Here is a 19540-nt window from a genome sequence, read left to right as displayed (position 1 = left end):
TAACGTTATATAGATACTGTGATATATTTTCCTGAAGCCGCACTTTCGGCACCAATATTTGTAATGATTTATAGATTTACTAGCTGTTGTTACCCACCTAAAACGGGTTGAAATATAAAGTAATCAACTTAGACCTCAGCCTTAGCATTGCAGTGCACCATCTCTTGGAATGCATCTTGTAATGCATGTGGTAATAAAACACCTTACTCCAAATGACTGTGATGCGCCATCTGTTGGAATGACAACCGCAGTGCATTTTATTACTAAAAATGTTTGTGCTGTGCTATCATAGTGACCAGATGGACAGACAGACAGACATGCAGACACTTACCCTTTTCTTATGGTGGCCATATTAAGACAGTCCAGGTTGTCAACACACTGTAGACTGTTTGATACATGGGTTGTCCATTTGCGCTGCCATAATAATGCAAACCCAATCCCTTTCCGTCACAGCGGCCTTTTCCTGTTTGGACAGAGCTGCCCTTTTTGTTTTTTCCTCTTCCTCTTGGTGTTGAGTGTCAAACTGACCGCTCTTATAGTTGAAGTGCCTTGCTGGGTAAATTTGGAGTTGTTCACTACCTTATTGGTCTGGTTTAACGACTCATGTCGGGGCTTTGCTTTCCCACTGTGCATGTGGATTTATTGTTATTTTCACTCATCCACTGCCCACCACATGAAGCTATCAGTCTTTAGCATTATAGCCATACACCTGTCAGAGTGGGTGCAGGAAAGTCGGTGCCACTCTGCTCTTGGTGGTGTGTAACCTTGGACAACATAATAGACCCCTAAGATCAGTTTTATTTTTAGACTCCTATTTGGTAATTTTATTATTATTTTTGATTTTTGTAACCCTTCTTCTGCATGTTTTTTTTTTTAATTTTTTTTTCCTAGCCCTAGCATCCAGACAGACACACAGACAAAGCTGATTTCTGGTCATCCAGCAGTTACTCTCTATTGAACGTACTTAGCATTAGCTCTTTAGTGCACCATCTATTGGATTGTAATTTGTAATGAGTGTAGTAATAAACTGCATTGCATTTGTCATTCCAACAGATGGTGCATCAGAAAGAGCAACACAGCTTTCACGAATCCCATACCAAATGGCATATAACCAAGACATAGCAACTGGATGGTCACAGACACACACACACACACACACACACAGAGACACTTGTCCTTTTATTAAAGTGGATGGTATTAGCAGTGGTGTTGTCACATGCCCAGAGTACAGTGCAAATCTCCAGCATCAAGGTAAACAAGACTGTATTAAAATACATAACTTCGCACATGCATCACTGGAAATCTTGTGTTTGAGAAAAGAAAAAGAATCTTCTAAGACTTAGCATTGTGAACCCCTGAATGATCAAACAGCGTTATCGACAACAAAGACCTAAATGTGTTCAGTCTTTATGAGCAAACTTTTATCAAACTAGTGTTAATCTGAATCTGTGCAGTCCATTCCAGTTTCTTGAAAGTGCAGATAAGGCTGAGGATATGCAAATGGAGGAATTTATTATGACATATTATCTGGCTCATATCTTTATCCAAGGCGATGTGCAAAATCCGAGAAGCATTTTGGTTTTACTTCTTTTGTTTTTTCAGGCGAGTGACGTGACTTGCTCACGGTCACACATGGTCAGTTGGGGGATTTGAACCCACAGTCCCAGGGTTTGAAGTCCAAAACCTTAACTGTTACAATACACACTGCCTGCCATACGTATGTGGAATGCACCGAGCACTCGGGATTGCAGACGCCAAGATTGTCAGATTAATTAAGTGGCCATCTTACTTCTAAAGCTACCGTAATCCAATCTTTTCAAATCCTAGCTGAGCCACTTGAACATGTTGTTGTCCTAGACTGGATGTGTATCCGATTCATGGCAGTGCGACCTGAATGACAACGGTCAGGTCACAATTTATGTGCCATTGTGGTGGTTGTTGTTGTTGATGACGCAAATGACTTTGTTCTCAAATGTATTTCTGTGCGCAAGCGTATTGATTTGGAGGACTGCTGCGTTCACATTACAGTTAGATACCGGTCACTTAGACTTCTAGATAGAACTTCATTTGTCCCCAGGGGGAACTTTGGTTTTAAACAGAAGCTCTTTAAATAAATATATAAATACACTCACACCATACTGCATATTTTGTGCACAGACATGCACTAAAACTTCTCTTTGCACGCCACTTGGTTACTCACCACTTTCCATTACCTCGCAACTGTGCAGGTGAGGCTGAGGATATGCAAATGGGGGACTTTATTATTATGACTTTATTAGATCATGTCGTTATCCAAGGTGACATACAACTTTGAGATGTATTTTGGTTTCATTTCTTTTGTTTTTTCAGGTAAGTGAAGTCACATGTGGTCAGTTGTGGCATTTGAACCCACAACCTCAGAAAAAAATCCTCTTGAGATTTAGCATTGTGAACCCCTGAACTACCAAACAGCGTGATCGACGACAAAGACCTAAACGTGTTCAGTCTTTATGAGCAAACTTAGTGTTCTTTTACCAAGCTAGTGTTAATCTGAATCAGTGCAGTCCATTTCAGTTTCTTGAAAGTGAGGCTGAGGATAAGCAAATGGAGGAATTTATTGTTACATATTATCTCATGTCGTTATCCAAGGCGATGTGCAAAATCTGAGAAACATTTCAGTTTCATATTATTTTTTTTTTCTTTTCTTCACGGTCACACGTGGTCAGTTGCGGCATTCAAACCCACGGCCTCAGGGTGTGAAGTCCTAAACCTTAACCGCTGCAATACACGCTGCCTGCCATCCGTATGTGGAATGTTCTGAGCACTCAGGATTGCAAACTCCAAGATTGTCCGATTAATTAAGCGGGAATCTCACATCCAAAGCAACCATAATGCACATCTTGTGGCTCTGTGTAATGTCTGGTCTGCACATAATGGGAAGAGAGTCCGGTAAAGTGAAACACTGAATGACGGGCAGCCACATGTGGAATTGCAGAAAAGTGCCTCCAGACTGGGAACTAAACGACATTGGTGCAAATTCCTCTGACTGTCACTCCTCAAGAAGTAATTAATAATTTCAGCACTTTAATCATGGAAGGTGCTATATACATAATAATCTCACTTTTATTAAAAAAAAAATCCTGGAGAGAAACAGTAGGGCGTCGAGACGTGATCTTCACCTTAAGATCACGGAAAACAGTTTAAAGACCCGCGAAGACCGGGTCTACGATGACGTAGAACATGAGATTCTTGCAAGACACAACCTACTTACGATCAATATCAAATAAGACAATGGGGCAGCAAAACATTCAGTCTTGTGAAAGATTTGAGCACACACAGATCCAGAGTCTCAGTGCATATAAAGCGTATAAGGACAATACGTTATAAATGAAACGTTGACGACTAAGCGAAGAAGAAAGAGCAGCGTGGAGAAAAGTGACGCAAAAGTGTTGGAAAGAAAAAAGAGCAAAAAAGAAAAAATAATCGAGGTGCAAATTCAGAAAATAAGGAAAGTAATTATCAGCCCGGAACAAGTGGAATTGAAACAAAGCACATCTAATCAGGCTCAGAATTAAAAGACAAAGTAAAAGACAAAGTAGAACTTCATAAAGACGTTTACAAACGTTGGCGCTATACACAAGCAGAGCAGGTTATGAAAGCAGTGGAATTCGAAAGACTCAAAAAAAAAAAAAAAAAAAAAAAAAAAAAAAAACTACATATGCGCGATACAAATGTGGTGAAAGTTAAAGAATATGAAATTTGGAAAATTAGAAAGTATAAAAAAAAGAAAGTAAAGATCGCAGTAGCGCAAACAAACGGAAATTATTACTCGAAAAAAGGGAAAATAATCAGCACGGACCAGATGTCATTGGGGAAAAAAGCAGGACAAAGCGAGGTCAGAAATAGAAGACAAAGAGTAGAAAACAAAATAAAACATCATAAAGATGTTATAAAACAAAGGGGCCAAACACATGCAGAGCAGGTTAGAGATAATGACAACTGGATTTCATCCATCCATCCATCCATTATCCAACCCGCTGAATCTGAACACAGGGTCACGGGGGTCTGCTGGAGCCAATCCCAGCCAACACAGGGCACAAGGCAGGAACCAATCCCGGGCAGGGTGCCAACCCACCACAGACAACTGGAATTCAAAAGACTCAAAAACAAACGTAGGCACGAAACACACGCAGAGCGAGATACAGAATATGAAAGCAGAAATAAATGACAGTGTCAAAAAGTAAACATCGCATCAGCACAAAAAAAGAGAAATTATTACTTGGAGAAATAACGAAAAGGCGAATAGAGATCGAATATATGGACATAGGTGATATGTCAGAAGTATGTAAATATTGTAAGGCTTTCAAGTTTTAAGTCAGAGAATTTCAAAATGGGGTTTACCTCACATGCATTTATTGGTTACTTGCAAAAAAAAATGATTAACTGCTGATGATGTCGATTGTTTTGTCTGTGCCGAAATTCTAAACAGAGAAGCCTATCCTGAATTATGGTACAAAGTCATTAAACACAAGTCTCACTGACCTCATTTAAAAGATTCAGCATATTGGGACTCGAAAGATTCAAAATATTGTTTTTAATGAAGTTCTGAAATAAAAGTGAAACTAATGAAATAGCAACAATTCAAAGAAAAAAAAAATCTTAAAAAAGTGTGTATCTGGAAAACCGAACACCGGGGTTGGCGAGCAAAGCCCCCTAGTAATAATAATACCCTAAGTTCTTGTCTATAAGCCGCGGCTTATCTAAGGAAAAAAGTTGTGAAAATGAAAAAATAGAATATCGGCTTATACATAAATCCGGTTTATACAGTAATCCCTCCTCTATCGCGGGGGTTGTGTTCCAGAGCCACCCGCGAAATAAGAAAATCCGCGAAGTAGAAACCATATGTTTATATGGTTATTTTTATATTGTCATGCTTGGGTCACAGATTTGCGCAGAAACACAGGAGGTTGTAGAGAGACAGGAACGTTATTCAAACACTGCAAACAAACATTTGTCTCTTTTTCAAAAGTTTAAACTGTGTTCCATGACAAGACAGAGATGACAGTTCTGTCTCACAATTAAAAGAATGCAAACATATCTTCCTCTTCAAAGGAGTGCGCGTCAGGAGCACAGAATGTCACATAGATAGAGAAAACAATCTCTAGCAAACAAATCAATAAGGCTGTTTGGCTTTTAAGTATGCGAAGCACCGCGGCACAAAGCTGTTGAAGGCGGCAGCTCACACCCCCTCCGTCAGGAGCAGACAAAGAGAGAGACAGAGTTTGTTTTTCAGTGAAAAATCAATACGTGCCCTTCAAGCTTTTAAGTATGCGAAGCACCGGGCAGCATGTCGTTTCAGGAAGCAGCTGCAGAAAATATAGCAACGTGAAGATAATCTTTCAGCATTTTTAGACGAGCGTCCGTATCGTCTAGGTGTGCGAACAGCCCCCCTGCTCAATCCCCATACGTCAGGATCACAGATAGTCAGCGCAAGAGAGACAGAGAAAAGTAAGTTGGCTAGCTTCTCAGCCATCTGCCAATAGCGTCCCTTGTATGAAATCAACTGGGCAAACCAACTGAGGAAGCATGTACCAGAAATTAAAAGACCCATTGTCCTCAGAAATCCGCAAACCAGCAAAAAATCCGCGATTATATATTTAAATATGCTTACATATAAAATCACAATTTAAATGACTGCTACGCGCGCGTGTTGACTCGGCAACGCCCAGACCAGAAAGAACGCGCTCCGGCCGCTCCAACCACGCCATGCGGGGAGTGAGAGAGACGCCAATATCTCACACTCTCTCCCCCCTTAAAGAAATTAAATGGGTGCGAGTGAGACCACTGACCTCCCTCCCTTCTATTAGTTATAGGTTATAGTACGTTCGGCTTATCCATGAGTCCGGCTTATCTATGATAAGATTTTATTTTAAAAATTCGTGTGATTTTTGGTCTCCGGCTTATACACGAGTCCGGCTTATAGACAAGAACCTAGGGTAATAATTCTTTGCATTTATATAGCGCTTTTCTCACTACTCAAAGCACTCAGCAATTGCAGGTTAAGGGCCTTGCTCAAGGGTCCAACAGAGCAGAGTCCCTATTGGCATTTACAGGATTCAAACCGGCAACCTTCCGATTGCCAGTGCAGATCCCCTTTTAGTAGTAGTAATGATAATAATGAGTGTTAATAATTATATTTGGGGATTGGCTGCTGGCCCTCTCTGAACCCAAACTGCACCCAGCAGGTATGATAACGGATCATGTACTCCTCCTTTTTCAGAACCTGCTTGGTCCATGTCGGTATTTGTTTATACTGTAATTATGTGTTTGTGTGCATGCATATAGATTTTATGTGTATGAATGCCTAACAGATTGCTATACCAATCTGTTAGACTTTTTTGAACAGGCAAACGGAGTAGTAGACAAAAGCAAAGCATACAAAACGATTTACATTAGGATTTCAAAAAGCCTTTGATATGGTTCTGCACAGAAGAGTCATTCAGAAGAAATTTTGAAAGGAGATCTAAATATGAAAGAAGACCACCACGGTGTTCGGAATTCTTCAGCTATAGTGGCAAGGCGCGGACTCTTAAACGATCTATCAAGACGACACAAGCTTTTGAGCTGTGCTGCTGCAGACAAATACTCTGAAATCGGCTGGCAGCAAAAAACTTAACTAATGCGGAGTTTCTGAGGAAAGCAGGACCTCAAAGGCAGTTCTGCAGGGATATAAGAAGAAAAAAATGTAATTTGTAGGACGTTTTGCGAGAGGATAAGGAGATGACATGGTACTAAATTTATTTGGGGAGGAAGCATTAATGAATAAAGTGAGAGGAAAGGACGAGAAGCAGCTGGGTCGTCAATATTGCAAAGTGGTCATATATGGATAATTATGGAGAGATTAGATGAGCACTGAGAAAAGTGGAGATGCACAACGGTAGTCTCTCTGATAGAGGATGGCATCGGATGAAGATGTTGAATATAGCCATTGAATATAAATTCAGAGAGTGTTTACTGCACTAGCGCGACCGCTTCAGGAGTACACTGTGCAGTGCTGGTCACCACACTCCAAAAAAAGATAACATGGCGTCTCTGGAAACTGTGCAGAGGAGAAGTGCATCCCACGACCGAAGGACACTCGGGGTGGCTCGAGGAAGTGAACCACTGTAGTCCAGGGCACCGAAAGCTGCATGGAGATCTAATTTAAGTCTTCGTAATTCTTAAAGGCATCAATAAAAGTGTTTCACCAGAATTATTCGAGTTAAACAGTCAATCCCACCCTAAAGGAAGTGATTGGGAATTAAGGAGAAGTAATTTAAGGTTACGTTTACATTTGGGGCTGTGGAGACTCAAATCCATTTTTTTTTTTTTTAATTTGCCTTCATGTGACACATCTGATGTTTTCAGGGCTGTGGGGACACAGAAATCCTATCCTTTCAAATCAGATTTGAGTCACGTTAATGTGTTAATCAGATCCGTGCAGTGCGACATGAAGGAGAATGAGAATGGTCAGCTCAGAATCCGTGTTTTGGAGGACTGATGCGTTCACATTACCTTTAGATACACTTATCTAGCTTTATTTGTCTCCAGGGGGGAATCTGTTTTTTAACAGAAGCTCTTTAAATAAATAAATACATAAATAGAGAAATAAATAAACACACACACACACACACATACTATATGGTCTAAACACACACGCAAGTGACAGAAAAGGAAGGAAAATTAAAAAATACAAAAAGAAAACGTCTGACTTGGCAGTCTCAGTCACAGTGAGGCATTATGCAGGCGTATGGCTGTTGGTATTAACGGAGCCCCCTGTAGTGTTTCTTGACACATTTTTGTTAAATGATTCGTTGGCTGAAAGTTGCTGTCAGAGAGAGGCTGTGCAGCTTTGTTCATAATGGCACTCAGTTTTGTTTTAATTCTCTCCAGGAGGTCCAGAGTGTGCCCCATAACTGAGCCTGCCCTTTTAATTAGCTTGTTAATGTGGTGGGCCTCTCTTGAAGTGATGTTACCAGACCAGCACAACACAACCGGAATATAAACCGTCAAGATAGGTAACTGTGATCAGAGCAGTGATGCTTGTAATACGAATGTAGGCCATGATGCCCACCAAGGAAGCATTTCTTCACAAGACTTGGGGATGTGGCACCAACTAAATACTCAGTTTAGATGGATAATGCTGTTTACTACTACAATGGCTACTACTATGAATACATCTGGATAGACCGTGTCACTCACGTGCGGTTGGGAGTCCACTCGAGGGGCTCATCCACTTGCAATTCCACCCTGAGTCAATGGCTGACACTCTTACCTAATGCCGCTCCGCCTTTTGTTCCTACAGATCAGACGACCGCCAGTCCCTGTGATGCCGCTTCTGGGTTGGCATCTCCTGGCCCTGCCCCTTCTGGTATGACTCCCTCTTTAAGGGCAGCGCCGCCATCTTTCCCTCAATCAACAATCTTGACTCCAGTCTGAAAAGACCTTTGAACCTTTTCCCTTCATTCCTTGAATTTTGCCATCAAATATATGGGGTTTGTCTTCACGGTGCCCCAACTCTTTTAAACTGTCCTTTGTTTTTTATTGCAATAGACAGACAAGAAAGACACTGTAAAATAAATACTGTGGATAGATAGATAGCATAGTTGGCAGGATTAGATAAATAGTATAGTTGGCAGGATTAGATAGATAGATAGCGTAGTTGGCAGGATTAGCAACATACAATTGTCCGTGACTGAAAACTGATTTTGGCAGATACAGGTATATCTTTTTGAAAGTTTGTCCCTGCGCCTTATTAATTGTCATTGTAAAGGCCAATCTAACAGGAAATTGTCTGCGTGTAAAAGTAAAAGGCAAATTTGAATCTGATGGGGCCAGGGAAATCCAGGGAATATGGATAGTTTGTGAGCTGCGATTGTTTTACACTCCAGTACATTGCGGTGAATGCTGAGAACAGTCAGTCTAGTGCCTTTACAGAGACTTCTTGCTGGCATGAGGTTTCTGAGAAGCATGACGACTGAACCAATTTTAAGTTTGACTTTATGCGGAGGCATGCCAGTAGGAGTAATGGCTGCCCGGCGGGTCATAGGAATAACGCCGCTGGATCACCAGTCGGCATCGTTTATGGTCGGAACTACGACGGTATATGATCTTCTTCGAACCTCCGACTTTCGTTCTTGTTTAATGAAAACATTCTTGGCAAATGATTTCACTGTCGCACGAATTGTTGGCTCTGTAGTGTGTGTGCCATGGTCGGCTGCTTAGTGAATTGTTGGTGGGCGGGGCTCGGTCTTGCGTGCGTCTTGCTTGCCATGGACTTAGTGAATTATGTGCTGCAGGTTTGACAGAGCGAGTGGCAGGAAGAAAGCCATTCCTTAAAGGACAAAATTGGGCCTTGAAATAGCAGCTGTGGACTACTGCAGACTGGAAGAAAGTCCCCTCTTCACTGAGGGTTTTTAAGTAATCAACAGAAGTTGGGACACCTGTGTAAATTGTTTGTTTCAACGTGCAAGGCTTCATTGACTTGAACTGCTGCACAACATGTGTAGGTTGTAACCTGTTAGTTGTTCCCTGATGAAAGCCCATTTGTAATATTTTAACATTTCCTTTTTTCAGTTTTTGCTACCCTGAACTTTAAATTTCAACCTCTGGCAGTTTACTGCTTATCTTTTTACCATATGAAGTCATTCATTGCATTCCAGCTGATTACATTTGTAGAGAAACTGAGGTGCTGTAAGGCCCTTGACCGGTAGTGTGTATGTATTCTATATGTGCAGTGTACATATTTGTAAGTAGGAGCTGTCACAGTATGTACTCTGCAGGCATTTTCAATAACTAAAATAAAAGGCTTTCGTTGGGTTATTTTTTATTGCTATTTAATAAGAGGAAAACTTTTGTTGTTGAAGGGGGGATAAAAAGCAAAGCGTTTCAACTTTTAACACAAGTCTTGGCTAGTATTCTGGCATTTCCACGTCTGCCTTTTTTGTTTCGCTATTATTATTATCATTTTTTTAAATTTTATTTTTAGAATATTTTTGCTGCTTCTCCTCCTCTTAGCAGATCTAACGCAAGGCAGGGAGAAACTAGCAAAGACCTCGGTCTTGTCGAATTAACATGAGCAGGTGTTTTTCTCTGATGTGTTAATTAAGAAAAGCTGCTGTCGTTATGCTTTATGTGCCTGTTACAAATAGAACATGTTCGTTTATTTCCAATTCAAAAAAAAAAAAAAAAAAATAAAATACAGTGGCCCGAGCGTGTGCTAGATGACAAGAATGAAAAGCGAAGAAACAATGGTGGGGGGCAGCCTTTTTCATTTTTTTTTTTTTCATTTTTTTCACGGTCTGCCTGTTTTCATAATTAATTGTAAATACTTCTTTGGAGATGTTTAACTTTTCTTCACCATTTTCAGCATTATAACGGTCACTCGCTTTGATTGCTGTTTTTCTTTTTTGGCAGCTTTGAATGATTCTTCTAGTTTGGGCAATAAGAAGTACATTTACATTGTGGGAGTTCAGATCCCATCAGCGTTACTCTGACTCACTGCTGCACATAACAGCGCGGCTCAGCTCTGTATGGTCCAAATTTATGGAAGTGAGAAGAAGATGGCGATGTTTACTGTACCTCTTGTTGGCTCCCACTTCTCCTCTTTTCTAGAGTTGTCCTCTGTGACTTGAATTGGCTGAACTGACGAGTTGCAGTTGAGGAGATGACACCGCCATTAAGAGTTCTTTATAGTGTCCTGCCCAGTGACTTTTAGGTGGTGGGCAGTGGCTCAAAAGGGGAGGAAAGAGGCTGTTTATGACAGGGGTGGTGAACTCCGGTCCTGGAGGGCCACAGTGGCTGCAGGAATTCTTTTCCTAATCAGTGACCAGTTTTCACTGCTAATTAACTCCTTTTCCCTTCATTTTAACAGCCCAGTTTTTAAGGATTCAGTCCTCTGAATTTTTTCGTTTCCTTATTAAATGGCAGCCAAACAGAAATGAGACGTGAAACGAGCCGACAGATGACCAGCTAAACTGGGATTTCAAACCCCAACCAATCTTTTAATGAGAAGCCGATTCTTGCTGTTAATTAAACCCGTTATTTCATTCCATGTCCTGTTGCTGCTCTCGTTCTGACACAGCAGACATTTACAGAACTGTTGATTTTCTGTTTTTTCTAAGAACGCCGTCAAAATGTATTGGTGACCTGAGAGATCAGCCTTACTGAGACCTTCACCTTTGTTTATTTTCAGACTACCGAGAAGTAGTGTGTTAAAGAAGTTATGAAAAAGAAAAGGAAACATTTTGAAAATAACGTAACATGATTGCCAATGTCATTGTTGTAGGCTTATTTCAGTATTGAGAGTGAATTTGATGATTGTAAAGAGTTTAATTTATGATTGTAAATGTTGTGTATGAGAAATGCACATTTTTAGGCAGGGAGCCAACCACGTGGTAGGTGCATGGACAGCGGCCGTGCGGAAAATGAAAGGGGGACCGGGGGCGGCCCTTGTGCATCTCTGCCGTGAAATAAATCGTCTGTTATCGTAAGTAAGGAATGAAACCGTCAAAAGGAGAGGTCAGTTCCGAAAGTTCCTTACGGTATTATGGGGAGAGCCGCCAAAATGAAGACGTTATGGGGAACCCCCGGTTATGGGGAACGGAGCAAAATGAAACATACTTAACGTTTGTAAGTACAGTGTAAAGGATGAGCATGGGAAATTTGGGCTTCCTATGTATATTGGAAGTCGCAGAAATAGTGAGAAAGGGTTCCCACGGTCTATATATACAGTTTAGGGGGTACACCTGTCCCCGCCCCCCCCTTGGGTGTTACAATAGGACATGAAACATACCTAACTTTTGTAAGTACACTGCAAGGAATGAGCACATGCTTCCCACCTATATGGAAAGTGGGAGAATTAGTGAGGAGTCAGTGAAGGCTTTGCCTTTTATATGTAGTGATATTGTGTGATGGGCACAGTTGAGCTGGACATGTGGCGGCTCGTTTTGTGTCTCATTATTGTTTGGCTGTGTCACAAGAACGACACAATAACGTCATACGGGTGGCTGCCCCAAACCTTTATGATGTCCTTTGGCTGCAAAAGGTAATTGAGATAATTGTGAGATGATCACAAGACTGAGTCCAAAACAGAACTGATGATGTGGAGGCAAGATGGCGGCTTTAAAGGCCAGGGCAGGAAGTGATGTCATCAGGGCCGGAACCCGGAAATGGTGTCTTCAGGACCGGAAGCTGGCGTCATTGGAGGCGCCGGAACCGTGCGGGATTTCCCAAGAAAGGTCTACAAGGGATTGAGAAAGACCATCGGTGCACCTTGCCGCCCCCTGGTCTGGCATAGAATTACAGGGTGGTCCAGATCTAATTATGCAATTTTCATTACACTATAACTTATTAAGTTTATTACATAGAGAATTCACAGAAAATTATTTTTGTTGCCGATAGATGGCAGCACCTGCTCTGCATTTGTTTATTGCAAGATATTTTGAGCAATTCTTTTGTCTTGCATTGTTTTCCTGCATTGCATTACAAGTTGCATAGTTAGATCTGGACCACCCTATACTATTACTTAGGCCCTTTAGCCGTCTCCTACTCGCATGTGTGTGGCAGCTGCTAATTAAGGAGAAAGAGACAACTAAGGGGCCTGAGCCAAACTGATTAAAACTTGAAGCAAAAGAAGTTAATTAGCAGCAACAACGGCTCACTAATGAAGAAGATGGTTAGAATGAAAACCTGCAGCCACTGCAGCCTTCCAGGACCAGACTTCGACACTTCTGGTTTATGGGATAAAATGTGTCAGATTGTAGTCTTGGACACAAATTAGGGCCCATTTTTATTTGTGTGTGTGTGTCGTCGTCCCCCACCCCCAATAGGACATTTAGATATAACTTCAGAGACATTATAATATATCACAGCCTTGAGGCAAAAAAAAAGAAATTGCCACAGTGCAGATTATGTTAGATTATCCTAAAACGCAAAACACCGGCCCCCCTGGCACACCTATACTTTATTTTCCTAGTATAACACATCTTGACAAGATGACAAGACAAATACAAGAATTCCCATCTAATTACACGAAATACCAAACTCATGTGAACATTAAGAACACATATCATACATACTGCGGTGGGCTGGTGCCCTGCCTGGGGTTTGTTTCCTGCCTTGTGCCCTGTGTTATCTGGGATTGGCTCCAGTAGACCCCCGTGACCCTGTAGTTAGGATATAGCGGGTTGGATAATGGATGGATGGATATCATACATAGCACATTAAATCAGTGATGATATTCTCCATAAAGTGTTTATTAGTGGGTCAGATATTCACAAAGCCCCTTGAACTAGTAGCCCAGTACCCCACAGATCGCAATCCTTTTTTGTCATTGGACTTTCAGTACGGAAAATTACAACTTCAGTGATTCGGGACCCTGAAGTACAACCGATGATGATTTTGTAAATGCCATATGTGTTACAGTAACAGAATAACAGCAGTAATAATGAATTGTGTTTATGTGGCACATTTCTAAAATACTCAAAAGTGTTCTACGTAGACAAAGGGGAGCCACTTCATCTCCCACCAATGGGGAACATCTTCCTGGATGATGGGATGGCAGCCATTCTTGTGCTGCTATATTCAACACGTTAGCTGTTGACAGAGACAGTTAGCCAGTTAGAAACAGGGGATGATTAGGGGGCCCAAAATGGACAAGGGTATGGTAGGCAGTTAAGTTCGGACACTGGGGAAACACTCGACTGTCATTGAAATATACCAAAGGGGTCTTTTCTAAACACATGGGAGTCAGAACCTCGGTTTTACGTCTCATCCCAAGGACCATTTTTACAGCCCAGTGCCCCTGTCACTGTACTGGGGCATTGGGATCTACACACAGACCACAGGGCAAGTGCTCCTGGTGGTCTCACTGATATGTTTTCCTAGTTGGTCTCCCATCCAAGTACTGGCCGGGCTGTGGATAACATCTTCTGAAGTGTAAACTAATAATAATATAATAATAATAACAAATAGTAATAATAATACCCTTTTTTCCTTCTAAGTGTCATGAGCTTTTGGAATTTATTGCAAAACCTTCCTTTCCATGTAGACACATTTGCTTAGCGTATTTTGTATGCTTTTGCTCTGATTTTTACGTATTGGTTACAGTTAATGGCAGATTTGTAAGAGTCCCTAAGTCTTTCTTTTTTCTGTTGTTGTGTTTCTATTAAGATTTTGACTGAATGATAAAAACAAATACAAATACAGTGCAGTTGAATGCAGTTTGTGATGTAGCAGACATCCTGCTATCAGACACCGTGCGAGGGGCGATACAGTAAATAGAAGTTTTATTTATTTGGTTGTTATTTTAAATGTTGGCAGTGCATCTGAACAGAAACGACTCACTTTCAGTTAATGCAGGCAGGTATTGTTGATTCTGGAATTTTGCTTTTATTACTACCTGTGTTGTCATTTTACAAATTCTGTTGTAGTCCTGTTTGCTTTGTAATATGTTGGGGTTTACTGTAACAGGTGCTATATAAAAGAAAGATTATTTGGTACATTTAAAACAGCACTGGACTATAAAGCATATGTGGATATTTTTTAGATTTAGTCTTTTTTTTTTTTTTTAGTAAAGGAATGCGTTCCTCTAGAAATTTGTGTTAAATAAAGCTGTTTTTATAATTGGGGGGAATAAAAAGAAATTGTTCTCTCCCAGCAGCTTATGGTGGTGGCCTGCTGGGTTCAACAAACATGAAACAAAAGATCAACGTGTCTACACCACGGGGGAGGGGTGGTTACATGACAAAAACACGAAATTGGATGCAGTCCGTTTTTATCGCGGCTCTACTAAAGGAAAGATACATGCCCTCGTCTTTAGTCATAACGACTGGTGTCGGTGAAGTCTGTTAAAAGCAGTCTGTTTAAGAGATGCCATGGAGCCATCAGCAAGTGGGAAGAACCTGGAGACTCCACACAGTCGACAGGAGCTGTGAGGCATCAACTCTAAGCAATGTGCTTCCGCGGCTAGTAAGATTCCATCCATTATCCAACCCGCTATATCCTAACTACAGGGTCATGGGGGTCTGCTGGAGCCAATCCCAGCCAACACAGGGCGCAAGGCAGGAAACAAACCCGGGCAGGGTGCCAGCCCATCGCAGGGCACACACACACACACACACCAATGCACCTAACCTGCATGTCTTTGGACTGTGGGAGGAAACCCACGCAGACACGGGGAGAACATGCAAACTCCACGCAGGGAGGACCCGGGAAGTGAACCCAGGTCTCCTTACTGTGAGGCAGCAGCCCTACCACTGTGCCACCGTGCCGCCCTGCTGGTAAGATTAATAAACCAAATTAATGTAATGAAACCTGTCAGCTTGGTCCTTTCAACTGTGATTGCTGCTCCTAGTTCCAGTCCCCGGAACTCCACGATTGAAAATTGGCCACACCCGTAACACAAAGAGTGGCCGCACGTGATAGAATGAGCTTGCTGACTGGGAAGGTTTAAGTTTTTAGGCGATGGTAACTATAAGCCCCACTTTCTGCAGCAGAGGCATTCATTGGTTAACTAAACTTACCATTTTCTGTGCTTACTTTACTGCTGAGCCTCGCCTTGAGCTTAAAGGATGTCAGTTTTGTCCTTTCTCTCTGATTCTGCCTGTCCCTTCTGTTGTCATTGTTGTAACCGGGGGTCATACAGGTAAGCTTCAGTAGTGAGGCTTAATATTGTGTCCCTTTTAAGTTAAAAATATGTACTACCAGCTGTCCCCCATGGCGCAGTGAAACAGGACAAACTTTAAAAATCAATAATGGGGGAAAAAAATGTAATTCTGGCCAAGCGGAAGGTCAGTACGCTCCAACGTCAAACGTCGCCACTGTATCTGATCGTGTTCAGCTCTGACGCGAAAGCATCCTCTGCGTGGGGAGAAGAGCACATGGCCGTGATATGTCTGCCAGTGAGCAGGTACTCACTAAAACACACATAGCTCTGATCTGTCTCCGAAAAACGTCAAATGTCACTCCTTAACAATCTCAAGATGATAATGTCTGTTGAACAAACCGGTATCGCTCGCTAAACGGAGGCAAGGTGCACTCCAACACATGGTGAGAGGTAGAGCTACTCAAATGGAGGCTGGCATGTGAGTGAGGATGGCTCCTCGGTCCACAGCCTCTCTCTCAGATTTGTGCAAATTAATCGGTATCGCAAGCAAACTGTGATACTTAGCACAATGAGAGAAGTCATAAAATCAACTGGAATGTTCAAGCAAATTACAGAAAAAAGTAGTTCTCTTGTGAAAAGCGGACAGACAGAGGTTGGATTTGGTGTACAGTGATCTCTCCTCGATGGCAGGGGTTGCGTTCCAGAACCCCCCGCGAAAGGTGAAAATCCGCGAAGTAGAAACCGTATGTTTATATGGTTATTTATATTGTCATGCTTGGGTCACAGATTTGCACAGAAACACAGGAGGTTGTAGAGAGACAGGAACGTTATTCAAACACTGCAAACAAACATTTGTCTCTTTTTCAAAAGTTTAAACATGCTTCATGACAAGACAGAGATGACAGTTCCGTCTCACAATTAAAAGAATGCAAACATATCTTCCTCTTCAAAGGAGTACGTGTCAGGAGCAGAGAATGTCAGAGAGAGAGAGAGAAAAGCAAACAATCAAAAACCAATAGGTACTGTTCGAGCTTTTAAGTATGCGAAGCACCGCCGGGAAGCATATCGCGCAACAAAGCAACCACAAGTAAGCCCAGCAAGGAAAGGAGCAATGTGAAGGTAATCTTTCAGCATTTTTTAGAGGAGGGTCCGTATCCTCTAGGGGTGCGAACAGACCCCCTGCTCACACCCCCTCAGTCAGGAGCAGAGAATGTCAGAGCAAGAGAGAGAGAGAAAGGCAAACAATCAAAAATCAATACGTGCTGTTTGATCTTTTAAGTATGCGAACCACCGTGCGGGAAGCATATCGCGCAACAAAGCAACCACAAGGAAGGGAGCAATGTGAAGGTAGTCTTTCAGCGTTTTTTAGACGAGCGTCCGTATCCTCTAGGGGTGAGAACAGCCCCCGTGCTCACAATATATATATTTGAGGAGTTTTATTTAATAAGTAATACGCGCTCTGATTGGGTAGCTTCTCGGCCATCTGCCAATAGCGTCCCTTGTATGAAATCAACTGGGCAAACCAACTGAGGAAGCATGTACCAGAAATTAAAAGACCCATTGTCCACTGAAACCCATGAACCAGCGAAAAATCTGCGATATATATTTAAATATGCTTACATATAAAATCCGCGATAGAGTGAAGCCGCGAAAGTTGCAAGGGTAGCAAGGGATTACTGTATATGTGTGTGTGTGTGTATGTATATATATATATATATATATATATATATATATATATATATATATAAAATATACTGTCCTGCTCCACTGACAGACTGAGGAGTTCGTTCCTCCCCCAAACTATACGACTCTTCAATTCCACCCGGGGGGGGGGGGGGGGGGGGGGTAAACGTTAACATTATTCAAAGTTTTATTGTCTGTTTTTACCTGCATTTTTATTACTCTTTAATATTGTTTTTGTATCATTATGCTGCTGCTGGAGTATGTGAATTTCCCATTAGGATACTTTATTAATCCTATCTATCTATCTATCTATCTATCTATCTATCTATCTATCTATCTATCTATCTATCTATCTATCTATCTATCTATCTATCTATAGATGTAATAAAACCATATGGGCTGTGTGTCTGGTCCATCAGGGCAATCTGATTGGTCAGTTTGGCTTTGGTGATACAATCGAAAGATGAAGTGCGAGCGTTAAGATACACAAGGAGGAGTAAAGGCATAGGAGGCATGCTGAGAGTCTCCTTCAAAGATAGGAAGTACTGTAATGGACAGGAGGCAAGAAAGGCGCCTCGAGATGACCGAGGCTTTACAGCAACACACTGGACCTGTCAAGAGGGCCTTAGATACCAAGGTACACATAGGACAAGAGATATCAAATATTTTAAAATGTGTTTTATTAATATGGTAATGTGGCTACTTGATATTATACAGTAAGAGGTTGTTTGTCTCAATGCTTCTTTAGAGAAATAATTTTCAGCAATAACAAGGTCCAAGGTTTTCATCCACATATCATGTATAGAGAAGGAATGATGTGACAAGTGAAAAGAAACCTCTTTAAAAATAGTGTGACAAAAATATATTTTTGCTAAAATAATACAGATAAGCGTTTTTCTGACATGTTTGCAGTTTCAAAGTGTGAATCAAAGCATTGAAATGTTGACAGCTTTCAAGTGGATGTATTTAAGTTAGGAAAAAAAAGGTAACTGGTTATTTCACACTGAAACTAAAGAGACAACATTGCGGTTGTAAAGCCTTCATCAGGCGTGCAAATGAAAAGCAAAGAGCAGGGAACAAATGAAAGGAGTCAGTCGGTGTAAAAAAGCTGCCATAGAGAAGATGAAGGGAGAGATTGAAAAGTCAGTCGTTGATTAGGCCTTGCTGAAATGTGTGATCTCAGGGTGGGAATGAGCTGAGGCTTCGTGTGATTTTCTTTGAAAGGTGTCTTTGAAGCCCTGTGAAAGAACGCAAATAGAGAGCTCAGTGTGGCTCCGGTCAAGAGCTTTGGAGAGATCTGCAGTTGGCTTTGTGGGGTCTTTGGTGGTAACTACTTCAAACCTGCTCTCTGAAGCAGCCTGCTATCCGTCTCAGTGTTTCACTTATTGTATGTAGAGGGCTGGACGTTTCCTTCAAGAAATTGCAATAAAACAGGATTTTTAGACTGGCCAGTTGTTTACTTTTGAATTCATCATTGTTTCTGATATTAAGGTAACTTTTAAGTCTTTTATTTCACGTTTGGTTTGGTGTACTCTTGACCACAGTATGTGGGAAGACATTTTTAATGCAAGGTTGTGGGATGTGGAAAAATATTACAATTTAAAAACCCAAACATATCCTTTAATTTACTAATGCTCAAACTTGCAGAAATGTGAAACCACCTTTGATTTTCCAGTGAGTTGTTAGGTAACTAAATTTGAATCTAAAATATTGAAATAACACATGGAGACAGTGGTGGAGCTCAAAGCTGGGGTGTGAGGCCAAGCAGTTTAGTGATGTCACAAAATAAGTCAGTGGTGGCAGATGACCTGGGCACTTGGTGCTTTACTTGTACAGACCTGATCATCTGACCCGCGTTGGGAGATTCTGGGAATGAGAATTGGAATTTGTACCTGGGACGGTATATTTTAACGATTTGGCAGGAAGAATATTGATTTTGCCAGTTATGGCACCTGCCATGGAGTAAGTAAAAACATAAAGTACATACATTTTAAAGTTTCATATTATGTATATGGTATAAATGTCTCCTTTAAGCTACAATGGCCCTATCACATCAGCTTTTGAGGGTCATTTATGTGGCAAACATTCGTTCAGTGGCTGTAGTCTGAATATCATACACTAAGTTTCACAAGATGTGGAGGATGTGGAATGAAGAATTAGCATAGCATGACTACTATCCAGTTTTGGCTGTTTAAATATTTTTTAAAACATTCACAAACTTTTAATTAGGAT

General features: G+C 41.3%; 1 protein-coding gene across 1 annotated transcript in view; it reads left to right on the top strand.

Moving 5' to 3' along the window:
- The window catches only part of akt3a (v-akt murine thymoma viral oncogene homolog 3a), a 448680-nt gene that overhangs the window by 301560 nt on the left and 127580 nt on the right, over positions 1-19540 (top strand). The window lies entirely within an intron of this gene.

This window comes from Erpetoichthys calabaricus, chromosome 15 (genome assembly GCF_900747795.2).
Source record: "Erpetoichthys calabaricus chromosome 15, fErpCal1.3, whole genome shotgun sequence".
NCBI lineage: Eukaryota > Metazoa > Chordata > Cladistia > Polypteriformes > Polypteridae > Erpetoichthys > Erpetoichthys calabaricus.
The sequence above is the reverse complement of the archived record's forward strand: the minus strand, read 5'-3'. Positions and strand labels throughout refer to the sequence as shown.